This window comes from Orbicella faveolata, unplaced genomic scaffold (assembly GCF_042242905.1).
Source record: "Orbicella faveolata isolate gen_17 unplaced genomic scaffold, um_ofav_v1 contig_24, whole genome shotgun sequence".
NCBI lineage: Eukaryota > Metazoa > Cnidaria > Anthozoa > Scleractinia > Merulinidae > Orbicella > Orbicella faveolata.
This window is the reverse complement of record NW_028301552.1, coordinates 15,001-34,774: the sequence shown is the minus strand read 5'-3', so window position 1 is coordinate 34,774 and position 19,774 is coordinate 15,001. Positions and strand designations below refer to the sequence as shown.

The following is a 19,774-nucleotide window of genomic DNA, read 5'->3' as shown; positions in this document are numbered from 1 at the left end:
ACTTTACTTTAAGACTGAAAGAGTAGCCGACATTGCCCTACGCGCATCGTGATTTTGACCATCTTTGGCTTGATTTCGCGGGACTTGGGGGATATTTTCTAGTCCCGGGGATTCTAAACTAAGTTCGGATGGCCTTGTTTTGCAGTGAAATTGAAACAATGAAACTTTTTGAAAGCAAAGTTTCGAGCTTCTAGGCCGAAATATAGCCTCACTTCACTTGTAGAGTGAAAGATGAGCCGAGTCCGCCTTACGCGCATCGTGATTTTGACCAACTTCGGCTCGATTTCCCGGAAATTAGGGAATATTTTCCAGTTCTGTGGACTCTAAACTTATTCCTGATGGCCTTGGTTTGCAGTGAAATGGCTACAGCAAAACTTTTTGAACGCTTATCTTCGAGCTTATGGCGAAAATATAGCCCAACTTCACTTTAAGACTGAAAGAATAGGTGAGACGGCCTTGCGCGAATCGTGATTTTGACCAACTTCGGCTCGATTTCCCGGAATTTGGGGGATATTTTCCAGTCCCGGAGACTCTAAACTAACTCCTGATCGTCTTGGTTTGCATTGAAATGGACACAGCGAAACTTTTTGAACGCTCACTTTCGAGCTTCTGGCCCGAAATATAGCCCACTTTACTTTAACACTGAAAGAGTAGCCGAAACTGTCTTGCGCGAATCGTGATTTTGACCAACTTCGGGTCGATTTCCCGGAGCTTGGCGGATATGTTCGAGTCCCGCGAGCTCTAAATTAACTCCTTATGGCCTTGGTTTTCGGAGAAATGGACAGAGCACAACTTTTTTAACACTCACCTTCTAGCTTGTGGGCTTAAATAGAAGCCCACTTTAATTTAACCCTGAAATAGTAGCCGAGACCGCCTTACGCGCATCGTGATTTTGACCAAGTTCAGCTCGATTTCCCGGAACTTGGGAGATATTTTCCAGTCTGGGGGACTCTAAGCTAACTCCTGATGGCCTTGGTTTGCAGTGACATGCACAGAGCATAACTTTTTTAACGATCACTTTGCAGCTTCTGGGCCGAAATATAGCCCCACTTCACTTTAAGACTGAAAGAGTATCGGAGACCGCCTTACAGGCATCGTGATTTTGACTAACTTCAGCTCGATTTCCCGGAACTTGGCGGATAATTTCCAGTCCGGGGGACTTTAAACTAACTCCTGACGGCCTTTGTTTGCAGTTAAATGCACAAAGCGTAACTTTTTAAACGGTCACTTTCGAGCTTCTGGCCCGAAATATAGCCCCACTTCACTTTAAGACTGAAACAATAGCCGAGATCGCGTTTCGCGCATCGTGATTTTGACCAACTTCGGATCGATATCCCGGAACTTGGGGGATATTTTCCAGTCCCGGGGACTCTAAACTAACTCCTGATCGCCTTGCTTTGCATTGAAACTGACAGAGGAAAACGTTGTGAAGACTCACCTTCGAGCTTCTGGGCCGAAATATAGCCCCACTTCTTTTTAAGAGTAAGAGTAGCCGAGTCTGTATTACGCAAATCGTGATTTTGACTAACTTCGGCTCGATTTCCCGGAATCTGGGGGATATATTCCAGTTCCAGGAACACTAAACTAACTCCTGATGGCCTTGGTTTCCAGTGAAATGGACACAGCAAATTTTTTTGAACCCTTACTTTGGAGCTTCTGGGCCGAAATAGAGCCCCACTTAATTTTAACACTAAAAGAGTAGCCGAGACGGCCTTACGCGCTTATTTATTTTGCCAAACTTTGTCTCGATTTTTCGGCACTTACGGGATATTTTTCAGTCCCTGAAACTCTAAACTAACTCTTGATGGCTTTGGTTCGAAGTGAAATTGACACAGGAAAACTTTTTGAACGCTCACTTTCGAGCTTCTGGGCCGAAATATTGTCCCACTTCACTCTAAGCCTGAAAAAGTAGCCGAGACCGCCGTACGCGCGTCGTGATTTTGACCAGCTTTGGCTAAATTTCCCGGAACTTGGGGGATATTTTCCATTCCCGGGGACTCTGAACTGGCCCCCAACGTCCTTGGTCTGCAGTAAAATGGACAGAGCAAAACTTTTTGAACGCTCACTTTCAAGCTTCTGGGCCGAAATATAGCTCCACTTTACTTTAAGATTGAAAGAGTAGCCGAGACCGGCTTACGTGCATCGTAATTTTGACCAACTTCCGCTCGATTTCGTGGAGCTTGGGGGATATTTTACAGTACCGCGGACTTTAAAGTAACTCCGGATTGCCTTGCTTTGGAGTGAAATGGACACAGCAAAACTTTCTGAACGCTCACTTTCAAGCTTCTGGGCGGAAATATTGCCCCAGTTCACTTTAAGAATGAAAGAGTAGCCGAGACCGCCTTACGCTTATCGTGATTGTGACCAACTTTGGCTCGATTTCTCGGGAAATGGGGGATATTTTCCGGTACCGGGGACTCTAAAGTAACTCCTGATTGCCTTGGTTTGCATTGAAATGGAGAGAGCAAACCTTTTTGAACGCTCCCTTTCGAGCTTCTGAGCCGAAATATAGCCCCACTTCACTTTAAGACTGAAAGAGTAGCCGAGACCGTCTTACGCGCATCGTGGTTTTGACCAACTTCGGCTAGACTTCCCGAAACTTCGGGGATATATTCCAGTCCCAAGGACTCTAAAGTAATTCCTCATGGCCTTGGTTTGCAGTGAAATGGACACAGCCAATTTTTTTGAACGCATACTTTCGAAATTCTGGGGAGAAATATAGCCCCACCACTTTAAAGCTGAAAGAGTAGCCGAGACCGCCTTCGGCGCATCGTGATTTTGACCAACTTCGGCTCGAGTTTCCAGAACTTAAGGGATATTTTTCAGTCCCGGGGACTCTAAACTAACTCACGATGGCCTTGGTTTTCAGTTAAATTGAGAAAGCAAAACTTTTTGAACGCTCACTTTCGAGCTTCTGGACCGAAATATAGCCCTACTTCACTTTAAGACTGAAAGAGTAGCCGAGACCGCCTTACGCGCATCGTGATTTTGACCAACTCCGTCTCGATTTCGCGGAACTTGGGGATATTTTCCAGTTCCGGGGACTCTAAACTAACTCCTGATGACTTTGGTTTGCAGTGAAATGGACACAGGATAACATTTTGAACGCTCACTTTCGAGCTCCTGGGCCGAAGCATAGCCCTACTTCACTTTAAGACTGAAAGAGTAGCTGAGATTGCCTTACGCGCATCGTGATTTTGGGTTACTTCGGCTCGATTTCCCGGAACTTGGGAAATAATTCCCAGTCCCGGGCACTCTAAACTAATTCCTGATGGCCTTGGTTTTCAGTGAAATGGACACAGCCAAACTTTTTGAACCTTCACTTTCGAGTTTCTGGGCCGAAATATAGCCCCACTTCACTTTGAGACTGAAAGAGTAGCCGAGACCGCCTTACGCGCATGGTAAATTTGTCCAACTTCGGCTTGATTTCTCGGGGTTTGGGGGATATTTTCCAGTCCCGCAAGCTCTAAACTCACTCCTGATTGCCTTAGTTTTCAGTGAAAAGGACACAGGTAAAAGGAGCGCACGCTAGGTTTCCAGGTTGTAGGCCAAAATCTAGCACCACTTTATTTTAAGACTGAAAGGGTAGACGAAACCGCCTTAAGCGCATCCAAATTTTTAGCCACTATCGCTCGATCTGCGAAAACTTGGGGGATCTTTTCCAGTCCCGGGGACTCTAAGCTAACTCCTGATAACCTTAGTTTTCAGTAAAATGGTCACAGGTAACAGGAGCGCACGCTCCCTGTCGAGCTTCTAGGTCGAAATAAAGCCCCACTTCATTTTAAGACTGAAAGAGTAAACGAAACTGCCGTACGCTTATCGTAATTTTAAGAAACTATGGCTCAATTTGCCGAAACTTGGAGGATAGTTTCCAGTCTCGAGGACTCTAAACTATCTCCTGATGGACTTAGTTCTTAGTGAAAAGGACACAGGCAAAAGGAGCGCACGCTCGGTGTTAAGCTTGTAGAACCGAAATATGGCCCCACTTCATTTTCAGAGTGAAAGAGTAGCCGAGACCGCCTTACTCGCATCTTGATTTTGAGCATCTTTGGCTCGATTTGCCGGAATTCGGGGAATATTTTCCAGTCCCGAGGACTCTATGCTAACTCACGATGAACTTAGTTTTCAGTGATATGTACAAAGGCAAACGGAGCGCACGCTCGGTGTCGAGCTTCTCGGCTCAAATACAGCCACACTTCACTTTAAGACTGAAAGAGTAGCCGAGACCGCCTTACGCGCATCGTGATTTTGATTAACTTCTGCTCGATTTCCCGAAACTTGGGGAATATTTTCCAGTCCCGGGGACTCTAAACTAATTCCTGATGGCCATGATTTGCAGTGAAATTTACACAGCACAAGTTTTTCAACGCACACTTTCGAGGTTCTGGACCGAAATAGAGCCCAACTTCACTTGAAGACTGAAAGAGTAGCCAAGACCGACTTACGCGCATCCTGATTTTGAGCAACTTCGGCTCGATTTGCCGGAACTTAGGGGATATATTCCAGTTCTGAGGACTCTAAACTAATTCCTGATGGCCTTGGTTTGCAGTAAAATGGACACAGCAAAACTTTTTGAACGCTCAATTTCGAGCTTCTGGGCCAAAATATAGCCCCACTTTACTTTAACACTAAAAGGGTAGCCTAGACCGCCTTACGCGCATGGTGATTTTGACAAACTTCGGGTTGATTTCCCGGAACTTGGGGGATATTTTCCAGTCGCGGGGACTCTAAACTAACTCCTGCTTGTCTTGGTTTGGAGTGAAATGGAAACAGCAAAACTTTTTGAACGCTGACTTTCCAGCTTCTGGGCCCAAAAGTTTAGCCGCACTTCATTTTAAGATTGAAAGAGTAGCCGAGGCCGCCTTACGCGCAACTTGGGGGATAATTTACAGTCCCGTGGACTCTAACGTATTTCCTCTTGTCCTTGGTTTGCAGTGAAATGGACACAGGAAAACTTTTTGAACGCTCACTTTCGAGCCTTTGGCCCAAAATATAGCTCATTTCATTTTAAGGCTGAAAGAGTAGACGAGACCGCCTTACGCGCATCGTGATTTTGAGCCTCTATGGCTCAATTTCCAGGAACTTGGGGGATAGTTTCCAGCTTTGGGAGCTCTAAACTAACTCCTGATTGCCTGAGTTTTCAGTGAAATCGACAGAGATTAAATTAGCGCACGCTCGGTGCCGAGCTTCTAGGTCGAAATATAGCCCCACTTCATTTTAAGACTGAAAAAATAGACGAAACGGCCTTACGCGCATCGTGATTTTAAGCAACTTTGGCTCAATTTACTGGAACTTTTGGGATATTTTTCAGTCCCAGGTACTGTAAACTAACTCCCGATCGCCTTGGTTTGCATTGAAATGGACAGAGCAAAACATTTTAAACGCTCACCTTCAAGCTTCTGAGCCGAATATAGCCCCACTTCACTTTAAGCCTGAAAGAGTAGCCGAGACCGTCTTACGCGCATCGTGATTTTCACCAACTTTGGCTTGATTTTCCGGAACTTGAGGGATATTTTCCAGTCCCGGGAACTCTAAACTAACTCCTGATGGCCTTGCTTTGCAGTGAAATGGAGACAGCAAAACTTTTTGAACGCTCACTTTGGACCTTCTGGGCCGAAATATAACCCCACTTCACTTTAAGACTTAGAGTTGCCGAGACCGCTTTACGCGCATCGTGATTTTGACCATCTTCGGCTTGATTTCCCGGGACTTGGGGGATATTTTCTAGTCCCGGGGACTATAAACTAAGTCCTGATGACCTTGTTTTGCAGTGAAATTGAAACAGCAAAAGGTTTTGAAAGCAGAGTTTCGAGCTTCTGGGCCGAAATATAGCCCCACTTCACTTGAGGAGTGAAAGATGAGCCGAGTCCGCCTTACGCGCATCGTGATTTTGACCAACTTCGGCTCGATTGGCCGGAACTTAGGGAATATTTTCCAGTTCTGTGGACTCTAAACTAATTCCTGGTGGCCTTGGTTTCCAATGAAATGGACACAGCAAAACTCTTTCAACGCTCATCTTCGAGCTTCTGCGCCAAAATATAGCCCCACTTCACTTGAAGACTGAAAGAGTAGCCGAGACCGCCTTACAGACATCGTGATTTTGACCAAGTTCAGCTCGATTTCCCGGAACTTGGGAGATATTTTCCAGTGCGAGGGACTTTAAAATACCTCCTGATGGCCTTTTTTCCAGTTAAATGCACGAAGCGTAACTTTTTAAACGGTCACTTTCGAGCTTCTGGGCTGAAATATAGCCCCACTTCACTTTAAGACTGAAAGATTAGCCAAGACCGTCTTACGCCCATGGTGATTTTGACAAACTTAGGCTAAATTTCCCGGAATTTGGGGGATATTTTCCACTCCCTGGGTCTCTATACTAACTCCTGATGGCCTTGGTTTGCAGTGAAATTGACACAGCAAAACTTTTTAAACACTCAGTTTCGAGCTTCTGGGCCGAAATATTGCCCCACTTCACTTTAAGACTGAAAGAGTAGCCGAGACCACGTACGCGCGTCGTGATTTTGACCAACTTGGGCTAAATTTCCCGGAATTTGGGGGATATTTTCCATTCCCGGGGACTCTAAACTGATCCCCGACGTCCTTGGTCTGCAGTAAACCGGACACAGCAAGGCTTTTTGAACGCTCATTTTCGAGCTTCTGGGACGAGATATAGCCCCACTTTACTTTAAGGATAAAAGAATACCCGAGCCCGCCTTACGCGCATCGTTATTTTGACCAACTTCGGCTCGGTTTCCCGGAACTTGGGGAATATTTTTTAGTCCCGCGGACTCTAAAGTAACTCCTGATGGCCTTGGTTCGCATTGAAATGGACACAGGAAAACTCTTTGAACGTTCACTTGCGAGCTTCTTGGCCCAAATATAGCCCCACTTCACTTAAAGACTGAAGGAGTAAGCGAGAGCGCCTTACGCGCATCGTGATTTTGACCAACTTCGGCTTGATTTCCCGCAACTTCGGGAATAGTTGTTTAGTCCCCGGGACTCTAAACTAACTCCTGATGGCCTTGGTTTGAATTGAAATGGACATACGAAAACATTTTGAACGCTCACCTTCGAGCTTCTGGGCCCAAATATAGCCCCACTTCACGTTAAGACTTAAAGAGTAGCCGAGACCGCCTTACGCGCATCGTGATTTTGAGCAGCTTAGGCTCGATTTCCCGGAACTTGGGGGATATTTTCAAATCCCCGGGACTACAAAATATCCCCCAAGTCCCGCGAAATCAAGCCGAAGATGGTCAAAATCACGATGCGCGTAAGGCGGTCTCGGCTACTCTTTAAGTCTTAAAGTGAAGTGGGGCTATATTTCGGCCCAGAGGCTCGAAAGGAAGCGTTCAAAAAGTTTTCCTGTGTCCATTTCACTGCAAACCCAGGCCATTAGGAGTTAGTTTAGAGTCCCCGGGACTGGAATATATCCCCCAAGTTCCGGGAAATCGAGCCAAATTTGGTCAAAATCACCATGCGCGTAAGCCGGTCTCGGCTACTCTATCAGTCTTAAAGTAAAGTTGGGCTATATTTTGTTCCAGAAACTTACAAGTGAGCGTTTAAAAAGTTCTACTAAGTCCACTTCACTGCAAACCACGACAATGAGGAGTTAGTTTAGAAATCCCGGCACTGGAAAATATCCCCAATTTCCGGAAAATCGAGCCAAAGTTGATCAAAATCACGATGCGCGTAAGGCGGTCTCGGCTACTCTTTCAGTCTTGAAGTGAAGTGGGGCTACATTGATGCCCAAGAGCTTGAAAGTGAGCGTTTAAAAAGTTTTGCTCTGTCTATTTCACTGCAAACGAAGGCCATCAGAAGTTAATTTAGAGTTTCCGGGAGTAGAAAATATCCCCCAACTTCCTGGCAATCGAGCCGAGGTTGGTTAAAATCACCATGCCTGTAAGGCGGTCTCGGCTACCCTTTCAGTCTTAAAGTGAAGTGAGGCAATATTTCGGCCCAGAAGCTCTAAAGTGAATGTTTCAAAAGGTTTTGCTGTGTCAATTTCACTGCAAACCAAAGCCATCAGGAATTAGTTTAGAGACCCAGGGAGTGGAAAATATCCCCCAAATTCCGGGAAACTTAGCCGAAGTTGGTCAAAATCACCATGTGCGTAAGGCGGTCTCGGCTAATCTTTCAGTCTTAAAGTGAAGTGGGGCTATATTTCTGCCCAGAAGCTCGAAAGTGACCGTTCAAAAGGTCTTCCTGTGTCAATTTCACTGCAAACAAAGGCAAGCAGAAGTTAGGTTAGAGTCCCAGGGACTGGAAAATATCCTGTAAGTGCGGGAAAATGGGGACAAAGGTTGTCAAAATGAACATACGCGTAAGGCCGTCTCGGCTATTCGTTCAGTCTTAAAGTGAAGTGAGGCTCTACTTCGGCCCAGAAGGTCCAAAGTGAGCGTTCAAAAAAAATTGCTGTGTCCATTTCACTGCAAACCAAGGCAATCAGGAGATAGTTTAGAGTCCCCGAGACTTGAATATATCCCCTAAGTTCCGGGAAATCGAGCCAAAGTTTGTCAAACTCACGATGCGCGTAAGACGGACTCGGCTACTCTTGCAATCTTAAAGTAAAGTGGGGCCATATTTCGGCCTGGAAGCTCGAAGGTGAGCGTTCAAAATGTTTTCCTCTGTCCATTTCAATACAAACGAAGGCGATCAGGGGTTAGTTTAGAGTCTTCGGGACTGGAAAATAGCCCCCAAGCTCCTAGAAATCGATCCGAAGTTGGTCAAAATCACGATGCGCGTAAGGCGGTCTCGGCTACTCTTTCAGTCTTAAAGTGAAGTGTGGCTATATTTCGGCAAAGAGGGTCGAAAGTGAGCGTTGTAAAAGTTATGCTGTGCCCAAGTCACTGCAAAGCAAGGTAATTAGGTGTTGGTTCAGAGCCCGCCGGATTTGAAAATATCCCCCAAGTTCCGGGAAATCGAGCCTAAGCTGGTCAAAATCACGATGCGCGCAAGGCGGTCTCGGCTACTCTTAAAGTCTTAAAGTGAAGTGGGGCTATATTTGGGCCCAGAAGCTCGAAGGTGTGCGTTCAAAATGTTTTCCTATGTCCATTTCAATGCAAACCAAGGCCATCAGGAGTTAGTTTAGAGTCCCCGGGACTAAAAAATATCCTCCAAGTTGCGGGAAATCGAGCCAAAGTTGGTCAAAATCACGATGCGCGTAAGGCGCTTTCGCTTACTCTTTCAGTCTGTAAGTGAAGTGGGGCTACATTTGGGCCAAGAAGCTCGAAAGTGAACCTTCAAAAAGTTTTGCTGTGTCCATTTCAATGCGAACCAAGGCCATCAGGAGTTACTTTAGAGTCCGCGGGACTAAAAAATATTCCCCAAGTTCCGGGAAACCGAGCCGAAGTTGGTCAAAATCACGATGCGCGTAAGGCGGGCTCGGCTACTCTTTTAGTCTTAAAGTAAAGTGGGGCTATATCTCGTCCCAGAAGCTCGAAAATGAGCGTTCAAAAAGCCTTGCTGTGTCCGGTTTACTACAGACCAAGGACGTCGGGGGTCAGTTTAGAGTCCCCGGGAATGGAAAATATCCCCCAAATTCCGGGAAATTTAGCCCAAGTTGGTCAAAATCACGACGCGCGTACGCGGTCTCGGCTACTCTTTCAGTCTTAAAGTGAAGTGGGGCACTATTTCGGCCCAGAAGCTCGAAACTGAGTGTTTAAAAAGTTTTGCTGTGTCAATTTCACTGCAAACCAAGGCCATCAGGAGTTAGTATAGAGATCCACGGAGTGGAAAATATCCCCCAAATTCCGGGAAATTTAGCCTAAGTTTGTCAAAATCACCATGAGCGTAAGACGGTCTCGGCTAATCTTTCAGTCTTAGTGTGAAGTGGAGCTATATTTCGCCCCAGAAGCTCGAAAGTGAGCGTTCAAAAAGTTTTCCCTTGTCAAGTTCACCTCAAACCAAGGTGATCAGGAGTTAGTTTAGGGTCCCCAGGACTGGAAAATATCCCCCAAGTTCCGGGATATCGATCCGAAGTTGGTCAAAATCACGATTCGCGAAACGCGGGTCGGCTATTGTTGCAGTCTTAAAGTGAAGTGGGGCTATATTTCAGCCCAGAAGCTCGAAAGTGACCGTTTAAACAGTTACGCTTCCTGTATTTAACTGCAAAAAAAGGCCATCAGGAGGTATTTTAAAGTCGCGCGGGCTGGAAAATATCCGCCAAGTTCCGGGAAATCGAGCTGAACTTGGTCAAAATCACGATGTCTGTAAGGCGGTCTCGGCTATTCTTTCAGTCTTCAAGTGAAGTGGGGCTATATTTTGGCGCAGAAGCTCGAAGATGAGCGTTCAAAAAGTTTTGCTGTGTCCATTTCATTGCAAACCAAGGCAATCAGGAATTAGTTTAGAGTCCACAGAACTGGAAAATATTCCCTAAGTTCCGGCCAATCGAGCCGAGGTTGGTCAAAATCACGATGCGCGTAAGGCGGACTCGGCTCATCTTTCACTCCTCAAGTGAAGTGGGGCTATATTTCGGCCCAGAAGCTCGAAACGCTGCTTTCAAAACCTTTTGGTGTTTCAATTTCACTGCAAAACAAGGTCATCAGGACTTAGTTTATAGTCCCCGGGACTAGAAAATATCCCCCAAGTCCCGGGAAATCAAGCCGAAGATGGTCAAAATCACGATGCGCGTAAAGCGGTCTCGGCAACTCTTTAAGTCTTAAAGTGAAGTGGGGTTATATTTCGGCCCAGAAGGTCCAAAGTGAGCGTTCAAAAAGTTTTGCTATGTCCATTTCACTGCAAAGCAAGGCCATCAGGAGTTAGTTTAGAGTTCCCGGGACTGGAAAATATCCCCCAAGTTCCGGAAAATCAAGCCAAAGTTGGTGAAAATCACGATGCGCGTAAGACGGTCTCGGCTACTCTTTCAGGCTTAAAGTGAAGTGGGGCTATATTCGGCTCAGAAGCTTGAAGGTGAGCGTTTAAAATGTTTTGCTCTGTCCATTTCAATGTAAACCAAGGCGATCGATAGGTAAGGGTCAAGCCACTTAATGGATAGATTTTTTAGATAGATTTTTTTCATTGTTATGTAAATCTGCCACTAAATTGTAATAAATAAAGTCTGTATACAGGCCAAGTGGCCCACCAGGCTGGAGCTTATCCCGGTTTTTGTAGTGTGAGGCAACTAGGGGTATTTCTACTCCCCCCTGGATGGGATGCAGTCCATTGCAGGGTTTTCTCCAGCATTAGGTTCGCCGGTACCCATTTATACACGGGGTAGAGAGAGGCACTGTGAGAATAAAGTGTCTTGCCCAAGAACACAACGCAATGTCCACGGTCAGAACCTGAACCTGGACCACTTGATCCAGAGACGAGTGCACTAACCATGAGGCCACCACGCCTCCCACCCTTTAGGTGGCTGAATTTGCTCTCCGTTAAAATTACTTTATAAATTATAAATAATTATTTATTACATAATTGAAAATGGTTTTCAACAGAGTGCAACAACAAAAATCAAGAGGAACACTGCTTTTATTAGGAGCATTTTCTTTGTTATTAAGTCCACTGAAATACTGACTACCATAATGTAGCACATAAAAGGTAAGAGGAGACATTCTAGCCAGCAGTCTCCTACTGATACAGATTTTACAATTTTTGCTGAGTTATAAATAACAATCTTTAAAGCAGCAGGACATACACGTAGTAGAAGTACAGCATGATAACCACCATTTTAAGAACTGAATGGAAATTCAAAAGGTATAAGCTGGAACAGTTAGGACAGCTTATACTTCGAATAAACATTGCAAGATTTGTATTTTATGAATAGAGACAGATTAAAACATTCAACTTTTGTGTTCCTTAATGATGGGTTCTAGGAGTTTCATTTAATTGTAGTCCTAATATTAAGACTGATTGCGATACTCTACACGTATATGTTCATGTATATGAACATGGTATAGAACTGCTAATTTTAAGCTTCTGTTATATAATTTCTGTATTTCAGTGTAAAGCTATAAGTTCATTTCTCGAGTTAAGTTTTGACACGCATAGCAAGTTCAGATGGATTTCAATTGTCAACATTCTTGAGTTTAAGAAACATATATGGATAAATTTCTAAAGTGTTTCCAACTCTGTAATTATACATGCAGCCTGGAGAGCCATTTTATATGCTTGCACCCAATGTATTTTGCAAAGAGTGAGTTTCAAAAGTTCAAGTGTCAGCTGACTTAAGTCTTGAAAACATCTTATTCTTTTTGTAAGCAGGAGAATTCCACATCCATCTGTAATTCTCAGATTAATTCCATGAAGTTTAAATGGTGATTTTTGTTGTTAAAGCCAGTTTCTACTAAGTCTTTTGATATTATTTTTGACGGCTAATAAACCTGTATAGCATCAGTAATGTTGTGTTAATAGTAACATCTGCTTACTGTCACTTGCATATCATACTGTAGTTGTTATTGCAGTGTTCATCTGGGTTATATGCACATGTACAATAGTACAACTTGCCTAACCTGCAATACACAATGAATGTAATAGTGACACATTTTAAAAGTGTATAAATGATTATATGCAGAAAAAATATTGTATTTCTTTAATTTGCTTTCCTTTCTATTCTCTCCCCCCCCCCCTGCTGCCCCAATAAAAATAAGCTACCTACCTAACTAAGGTGTCCAAGTGATATTTCTTTCTTTTCTGGAAAGGGTTAAGAAAGAAAATGCTAGCTATAATGCCGTGCTCTCTCTAAAGAAACACTGGAGTTAAAATAATTCTTTTAACCTAGAAAAAAGGTATTGTCATGTACAGCATCTGTAAAGTTTGGTAGAGTTACATGTAATTTTGAATCTCTATGAAGACTAGGAATTTAGGGACATTAATAGCACAGTAAATTCAAACCATTCTTTGTTTCTGCAAATAAATTTTCTGACTGTTTTGCTGTGTGATTTAAATAGTTGCTTGATACATTTAGACACATGTATTTCTTTGGTATGTAAAGTTTCCAAATTCAGCTAAATTATATATTAATAATGATCTCATATGATAAATACAGGGAAATATTCAAACAGCTTTCATGAAAATGTAAATAGGTTTATAATCACTGTAGTAAGACTCCAGAGTACCTGCTAATTGTACACATTGTAATACATTGGTATATACATGATCTATCTGTGTACTGTAGTCAGTAGTAAACTGGTTAATCAGCTGAGTGTATCCTTTGTCTGTTATAAGATATTTTTCAGAGCCATTTGTTCTGAATTTGCCTGCATTAGATCAGTATTGAAATCCCCAAGCAGTACATTCGGAGTGTTAGATTCTGTGAATACTAAGTCATGAAGATGAGTAAGAGGATCAATCAACTGTGAAATTGTAACTAGTTTTCGATCGATAGATACCAATGACATTAATATTTGGAATTGGTTGGCTCAACACCATTACAGTGATTTCCAAATTATTAATTAAAAGTTATATCTGTATGGAATTTTAGTACAATTCAAATCATTCTTAATGTACAAAGCAGTTCCATAGCAAGTTCTTATGTTAGACTGATTAAAGTCATTTCTGTAAAGAGTTAATTTACTAAGCTGATATGTATCATCTCTATCTAACAAGCAAAGTTTTGATCCAACAAAAATGTTGTCATCAGCTTCTTGAATGTTGTAATCACTTTGTACATCATCTAGGTGGAGGTGGAGAGATCTAACATTCTGAAACAAGACTGTTTTTGTTTGGGGTGAATCGTCAGTCCGTAACACTGCTTAAGGCACAAGGTTTACTTGTGTTCTTAGTCTGCTCATCTCACTTTTAACTTTCTCACTAACCTTTAGTTTGTTTTCATTCAAATTAAAAATATGTATTGCAGAGCTGTTTCGTACATGGCTCAAGCCATCATAATGTATGTGCTCTCTTCTGGATACTGGAAAATCAACAACTACCTCATTTAATGTATCGCCTTGACAACGGTGAATAGTGTTGGAAGCAGCAGGTCTAAGTGGAAATTGGCGCCGGAGAATTTGGACCTCACTTTTTTTGTTGGCTCAAAATTGTCTTGTTACTTCCAATACTGGTGTCCAATTTCTATTTATAGTTGCCTTGTATAAATGTGCATTTTCTCTAAGCTGGTTTCTGCCTATGTCAGGATGTGGAAATGACACCCAAATAATAATTGGTCTGGTATAATTTCAACTCTGTAGTCTCTGTGTTCTGTGACACACTCTGCACCATTGGTGAGTCCGTCAGTCACATCAATGTAGTTGTCAGTCATATTTTGTTGCAGTTACTACTGACATGAGCAAATATAAACCCATTGTCTTTGTTGGATCATCTGGGATTTTGTTTTTCATTTGTTTCTTGAGATCATCAGAGATGTCCCCGATTACAATGTCCAAAGCCTTAGTTTGAGCTTTATCAGCTTTAGAGAGGGCATACAATGCATTGTTGTGAGCATCTACGGATGCATTTTTAGTAAATAAATGTGCCATGTTCATATTGTAATTATCTTGTCCAGGCCTTACATTCAGAAGTCTTTGTTTCAAAATGGTTATATCATCTTCAGAGTGCTTTCACTCTCTCAAACGATCGAGTAGCTGAGCAAATTCTTTGTCATCTCTTTGTCTCATTATCTCTGTCAATTCAACGAGGGTGAAGTACTCTGTCCAAATTTTTGTTGCAAATTCATTACAGCCAGATTGGGAATTTTCAAAGATCCACTTATCAAAAACCTGCTTAAGCTGGAAAAGATCTCCAGCAGTTACCAAGCTTATTCCACCAAATGGTTCATTAGTTCCAATAATTTGTTGTAATCTTTAAGTCAAAAAGTTGAACATGCCACTTTCAACCATAGAAATCTTATCAATGAAAATCACCCTGTTTGTTTAGTTTTGCTCTAATGGTATTCAGTCTATCACTGTCCAGTGCAAAATGCTCAAAACCTCTATTGGCAGGTATCTTAAAAGCAGCATGTAGTGTATTGCCTTTAATGCTGAATGCTGCTTTACTAGTTGGGGCAGTCTTGACATTTTTCACATCATCTGGATTTTCTCCAGTGATACTATTTAGAAATCTGATAAGACATGATAAAAAACTGTCTTTGTTTTTCATTCAAAGAGCGGTCGACCCTGCACCAGAGCTACTTTCCGAACGAAATAATCCCCCTCCTATAAAAGACGTAGTAAAAAAAATTCCGACACAACAAGGAGGCTCACCTTAGGTTCCAGATGATACAGAATTCATGGCCCATTGGATTGTTTCCTCCTCCGGGTGACATTTTAAAAGACTTTTTGTCCTCGGCCGTGACATGACATCGTCGCTTTTTAACATCGTAGCTTTAAAGATTTCGAAACGAGCATCGTAGCTTTCAGGATTTCAATGTCCGTTGCCGAAGCTAGTGTTCCTTAGCTTGATAATTTTCCATTTTACCACTCCACGAAGGTCTCCTCAAAATGCCGCACAAAAATGGTATAGTATGTCCTTCTAGTCTTTCCATGTGCATTTGTCGCAGCTACTGCTGATTAGCGTAACAACTTTCCATTTTAAAACTCCACGGATTGAACCAAAACCCATCTTCGTGCCGTCTTAACCGCCATGTATAAACTCCCCTGTATAAACTCCGTGTTATAGGACAAAATTTCGCCTTTCTTGTCCCCCCTAAAACAAGCCAAACAAACAGTACGAAGTGTCTGGGACAAAAATTATACTTAGCAGGGGAGGGATAGGTGAAAACTATTTAATCCACTTTTAATGAATAAATTAATCACAATGGACTGAGTGAGTGAGTGAACGCCATCCGACTGCCTTATAAGCTCATGGATGTCTAACATCCATGAGCAAAAAGGTAACCGAGACCGCCTTACTCGCAGCGTACTTTTGACCAACTTTGGGCCGATTTCCAGGAATTTGGAGGATATTTTCCAGTTTCGGGGACTCTGAACTAAATACTGATGGCCTTGGTTTTCAGTGAAATGGGCAGAGGAAAAATATTTGAGCGCTCGATTTCGAGCTTTTAGGCCGAAATATAGCTTCACTTATTTTAAGACTAAAAGGGTAGCCGAGACCGCGTTATGCGCAGCGTAATTTTGAACAACTGCGGGTCGATTTCCAGGAGCTTGGAGGAGATTTTCCAGTCCCAGGGACTCTAAACTAACTCATAATGGCCTTTGGTTTTGTGTGAAATAAGCGGAGGAAAATATTTGAACGCTCTTTTTCGAGCTTCTAGGCCGAAATATAGCCCCGAAATATAGCCGAAACCGCCTTACGCGCAGCGTAATTTTGAACAACTTTGTGTAGATTTCCAGGAACTTGGGGGATATTTTCCAGTCTCGGGGGCTCTAAACTAACTCGTGATAACCTTGGTTTTAGGTTAAATTGGCAGAGGAAAAAAGTTTGAATGCTCGGTTTCTAGCTTCTAGGCCGAAATATAGCTCGCCTTACGCGCATCGTAATTTTGGCTAGCTTTGGCTCGATTTGCCAGAGCTTAGGGGATATTTTCCAGTGGGAGGGACTCTAAACTAATTCGTGATGGCCTTGGTTTTAAGTGAAATGGACACAGGAGAAATATTTGAACGCTCGGTTTCCAGCTTCTACGCCGAAATATAGCCCCACTTCATTTTAAGACTAAAAAAGTAGCCGAGACCGCCTTACGCGCATCGACGGTAATTTGGACCAACTTTGGCTAAATTTGTCGGAACGTCAGGGATATTTTCCCGTCCCAGGGACTGTAAACGAGCTGGTGATGGCCTTGGTTTTCAGTGAAATGGCCAGAGGAAAAATATTCGAACGCTTGGTTTCGAGCTTCTAGGGCGAGATATAGCCTCACTTCATTTTAAGACTGATAGAGTAGCCGAGACTGCCTTGCGTGCATCTTGATTTTGACCAACTTTGGCTCGATTTTGCGGAACTTCGGGGATATTTTCCAATCCCAGGGACTCTAAAGTAGCTGGTGATGGCCTTGGTTTTTAGTAGAATGGACAGAGGAAAATATTTGAACGCTCGATCTCGAGCTTCCAGGTTGAAATTTAGCCCCAGGTCACTTTATTTTAATCCTGATTGAGTAGCCGAGACCGCCTTACGGGCATAGGGATGTTGACCAACTTTGACTCGATTTGCCGGAACTTGGTGGATATTTTCTAGTCACATGGACTCTAAACTTAACTTGTGATGGCCTGGGTTTTAGTGAAATGGACAGAGGAAAAATATTTGAACGCTCGGTTTCGAGGTTCTAGGCCGAAAGATAGCTCCACGTCACTTCATTTAAGGACTGATTGAGTAGCCGAGACCGCCTTATGAGCATCGTGATTTTGACCAATTTTGGCTCGATTTCCTGGAGCTTTTCGGATATTTTCCAGTCCCAGGGACTCTAAACTAATTCGTGATGGCCTGGGTTTTTAGTGAAATGGAGAGAGAAAAATATTTGAACGCTCGGTTTCGAGCTTGTAGGCCAAAATATAGCCCCACTTTATCTTAAGACTGATAGAGTAGCCGAGACCGCCTTACGTGCATTGTGATTTTGATCACCTTTGGCTCGATTATTTTCCAGTCCCAGGGACTTCAAACTAACTTGTGATGGCCTTGATTTTCAGTGAAATGGACAGAGGAAAAATATTTGAACGTTTGGTTTTGAGCTTCTAGGCCGAATTATAGCCCCACTTCATTTTAAGACTGAAAGAATAGCCGAGACCACCTTACGCGCATCGTGATTTTGACCAATTTTGGCTCGATATGCCGGAACTTTGATGATATTTTCCAGTCCCAGGGACTCTAAACTTCATCGTGATAGCCTTGGTTTTCAGTGACATGGATGGAGGTAAAACTATCGCACGCTCGCTTTGGAGCTAATTTCTAGCGCCAAAATAGCCCCACTTAATTTTAAGAGTGAAAAAGGTAGCGAAGACCGACTTACACGCATCGTGATTTTGACCAACTTTGGCTCGATTTCCCGGAACTTGGGGGATATTGTCCAGTCCCAGGGACTCTATACTAACTTCTGATGGCCTTGGGTTGCAGTGAAATGGACAAGGAAAAACAATTGAACGCTCGGTTGAGCAACTATGGGTTGATATCCAGAACTTGGATCATATTTCCCAGTACCCGGGACTCTAAACTGGCACGTGATGGCCTTGGTTTGCAGGGAAATCGTCAGGGGAAAAATTATTGCACGCTCGGTTTCGAGCTTACAGATTTGTGCTCGGTGAAAGGAGTGCCTACTACTTGACTCACCTTTCACGAGTTAATGTTCGCTTTATCACTATGGTAACGAAGGAAGTAAGGTACTGAAGCACCCGTTTCTTAAAATACGTATTTGTAATTTGCGAAATGGAGCACTTGTGATCTTTCGGCTATAACTCGCTGTTAAAAAATATCACTGCATCCAGTTGTATGTACGAAGTGTTAAACAATCTGAAGCAATAAGTGTTATATAGTACAGTCTTGGAAGGACTCGGTTCTCGAAATACAGATCTTCGAATTTACAAATTTCGGAGTTCCGCTGTTTTATTCCTTTTTAGGTTTTCGTACTGAGGAATTTTACTGTTTTGATACTTGATACGTTTATTTCGGTATAGATTTGTTTCTTTCGTTTTGTATCGTTGTGTAAAATAAAGTAAGCCCTGCAAGGGCTTGTATTTACATCAAATTGTCTAATGGAGGAGTGTGCTTGTAGGTTCGTGCAGAAAATTTTCCTTTCCACGAATGAAAGGAATCTGTCGTATCGACAAACTTAGACAATGGTAACATGATGTTGTGAAATATCTGTGAGTCGTAGTAATTATATGCAATTGTGGAATGGATAATTTCGCTTGTCATATCTTGCATGAAATTCTCGATGGGACGAAAGTTTCGAATTGGTCGTTTCGAGAAACTTCTATTGGGGTACGCAATGTCCTGAAATATTTTAAGTCGATGTTATGACATGCGATTCTCGAATGGAGAACTCTGCTTGTGTTATTTGCCTTTCATGTAATGTAACGAGTTGATAACATCAAAAGCCTTCTGCTTGCTTTATTTGACACCCAACAACTGCTACCCAAACTTTAATGTTTACAAAGCAAAATCTATTGGCTTTTGTTTGCAGACCATCTGTTTGTTGAAAACGAAGACAAATCCTTATATATAAATTTTTTGTTGTTAAAATTGTTTACAAGCCATTACCCAACGCATAATTATGGTTTGTTTCGTGGGTTAAGCGGAAATAACTTGCTCGTTACTTGAATTAATTTTTTCGCGGCTGTCAGAAATCGAACTAGCCAACGTCGCTAATGAAAATAGCACATTGTCAGAAAATATTTTAACCCATTTTTTAGTTCTTTAATAAACTATGCTCCTAGCTTATATAGTATATAGAGCAAAGGAGGGAGTATAATGCTGATAAACATCCAGTGCTGCTCGTGTCGAATAACGACAATGCATCTACAGATAGGCGAGACGCGAATTCTGTTTACATTATTTAAAGTCAGCCGTATTTAGTTGATAGACTCGCTGTTGTTAAGATTCAAAGATTTACCAAATGGAAGTTCTATTCAAATTTTATTTCGTGCCAGATACTAGTTAATGTCCAGAGATATTTTTATTTTTGATGAAGGTCGGTAGCTTGATCTTGAGGATATTGTCAAATTTTCATCTTCCGCCAACCTGCGGGGGTAAGTATGATGAAATTTGAGCACTACATCAGAATTAAAGACTGACAGTGAATTTTTTTGCGTTTCCTGCTGTGAAATTCCTTAAAATTTGGCAGACTGGTGACAAATATTAAGTTTAACAATAATTTTCTGTTTTCTTTAAAATTGTTTACAAGCCATTCTCAGTGTGTAATTATGTTTTGTTTCGTGGGTTAAGCGTAAATAACTAGCTCTCT

At 42.5% G+C, this 19,774-nt stretch overlaps 1 long non-coding RNA gene across 1 annotated transcript; it reads right to left on the bottom strand.

Annotated features, from left to right (window-relative positions):
- Window positions 1–12,176: 12,176 nt before the first annotated feature.
- LOC149109943 (uncharacterized) lies at window positions 12,177–15,203 on the bottom strand. The gene is made up of 2 exons (XR_016208218.1): window positions 15,132–15,203; window positions 12,177–12,443 (listed from the first exon to the last, which is right to left on the bottom strand). It is a non-coding gene; the product is annotated as an uncharacterized LOC149109943 (long non-coding RNA).
- Between the last annotated feature and the right edge of the window lie 4,571 nt (window positions 15,204–19,774).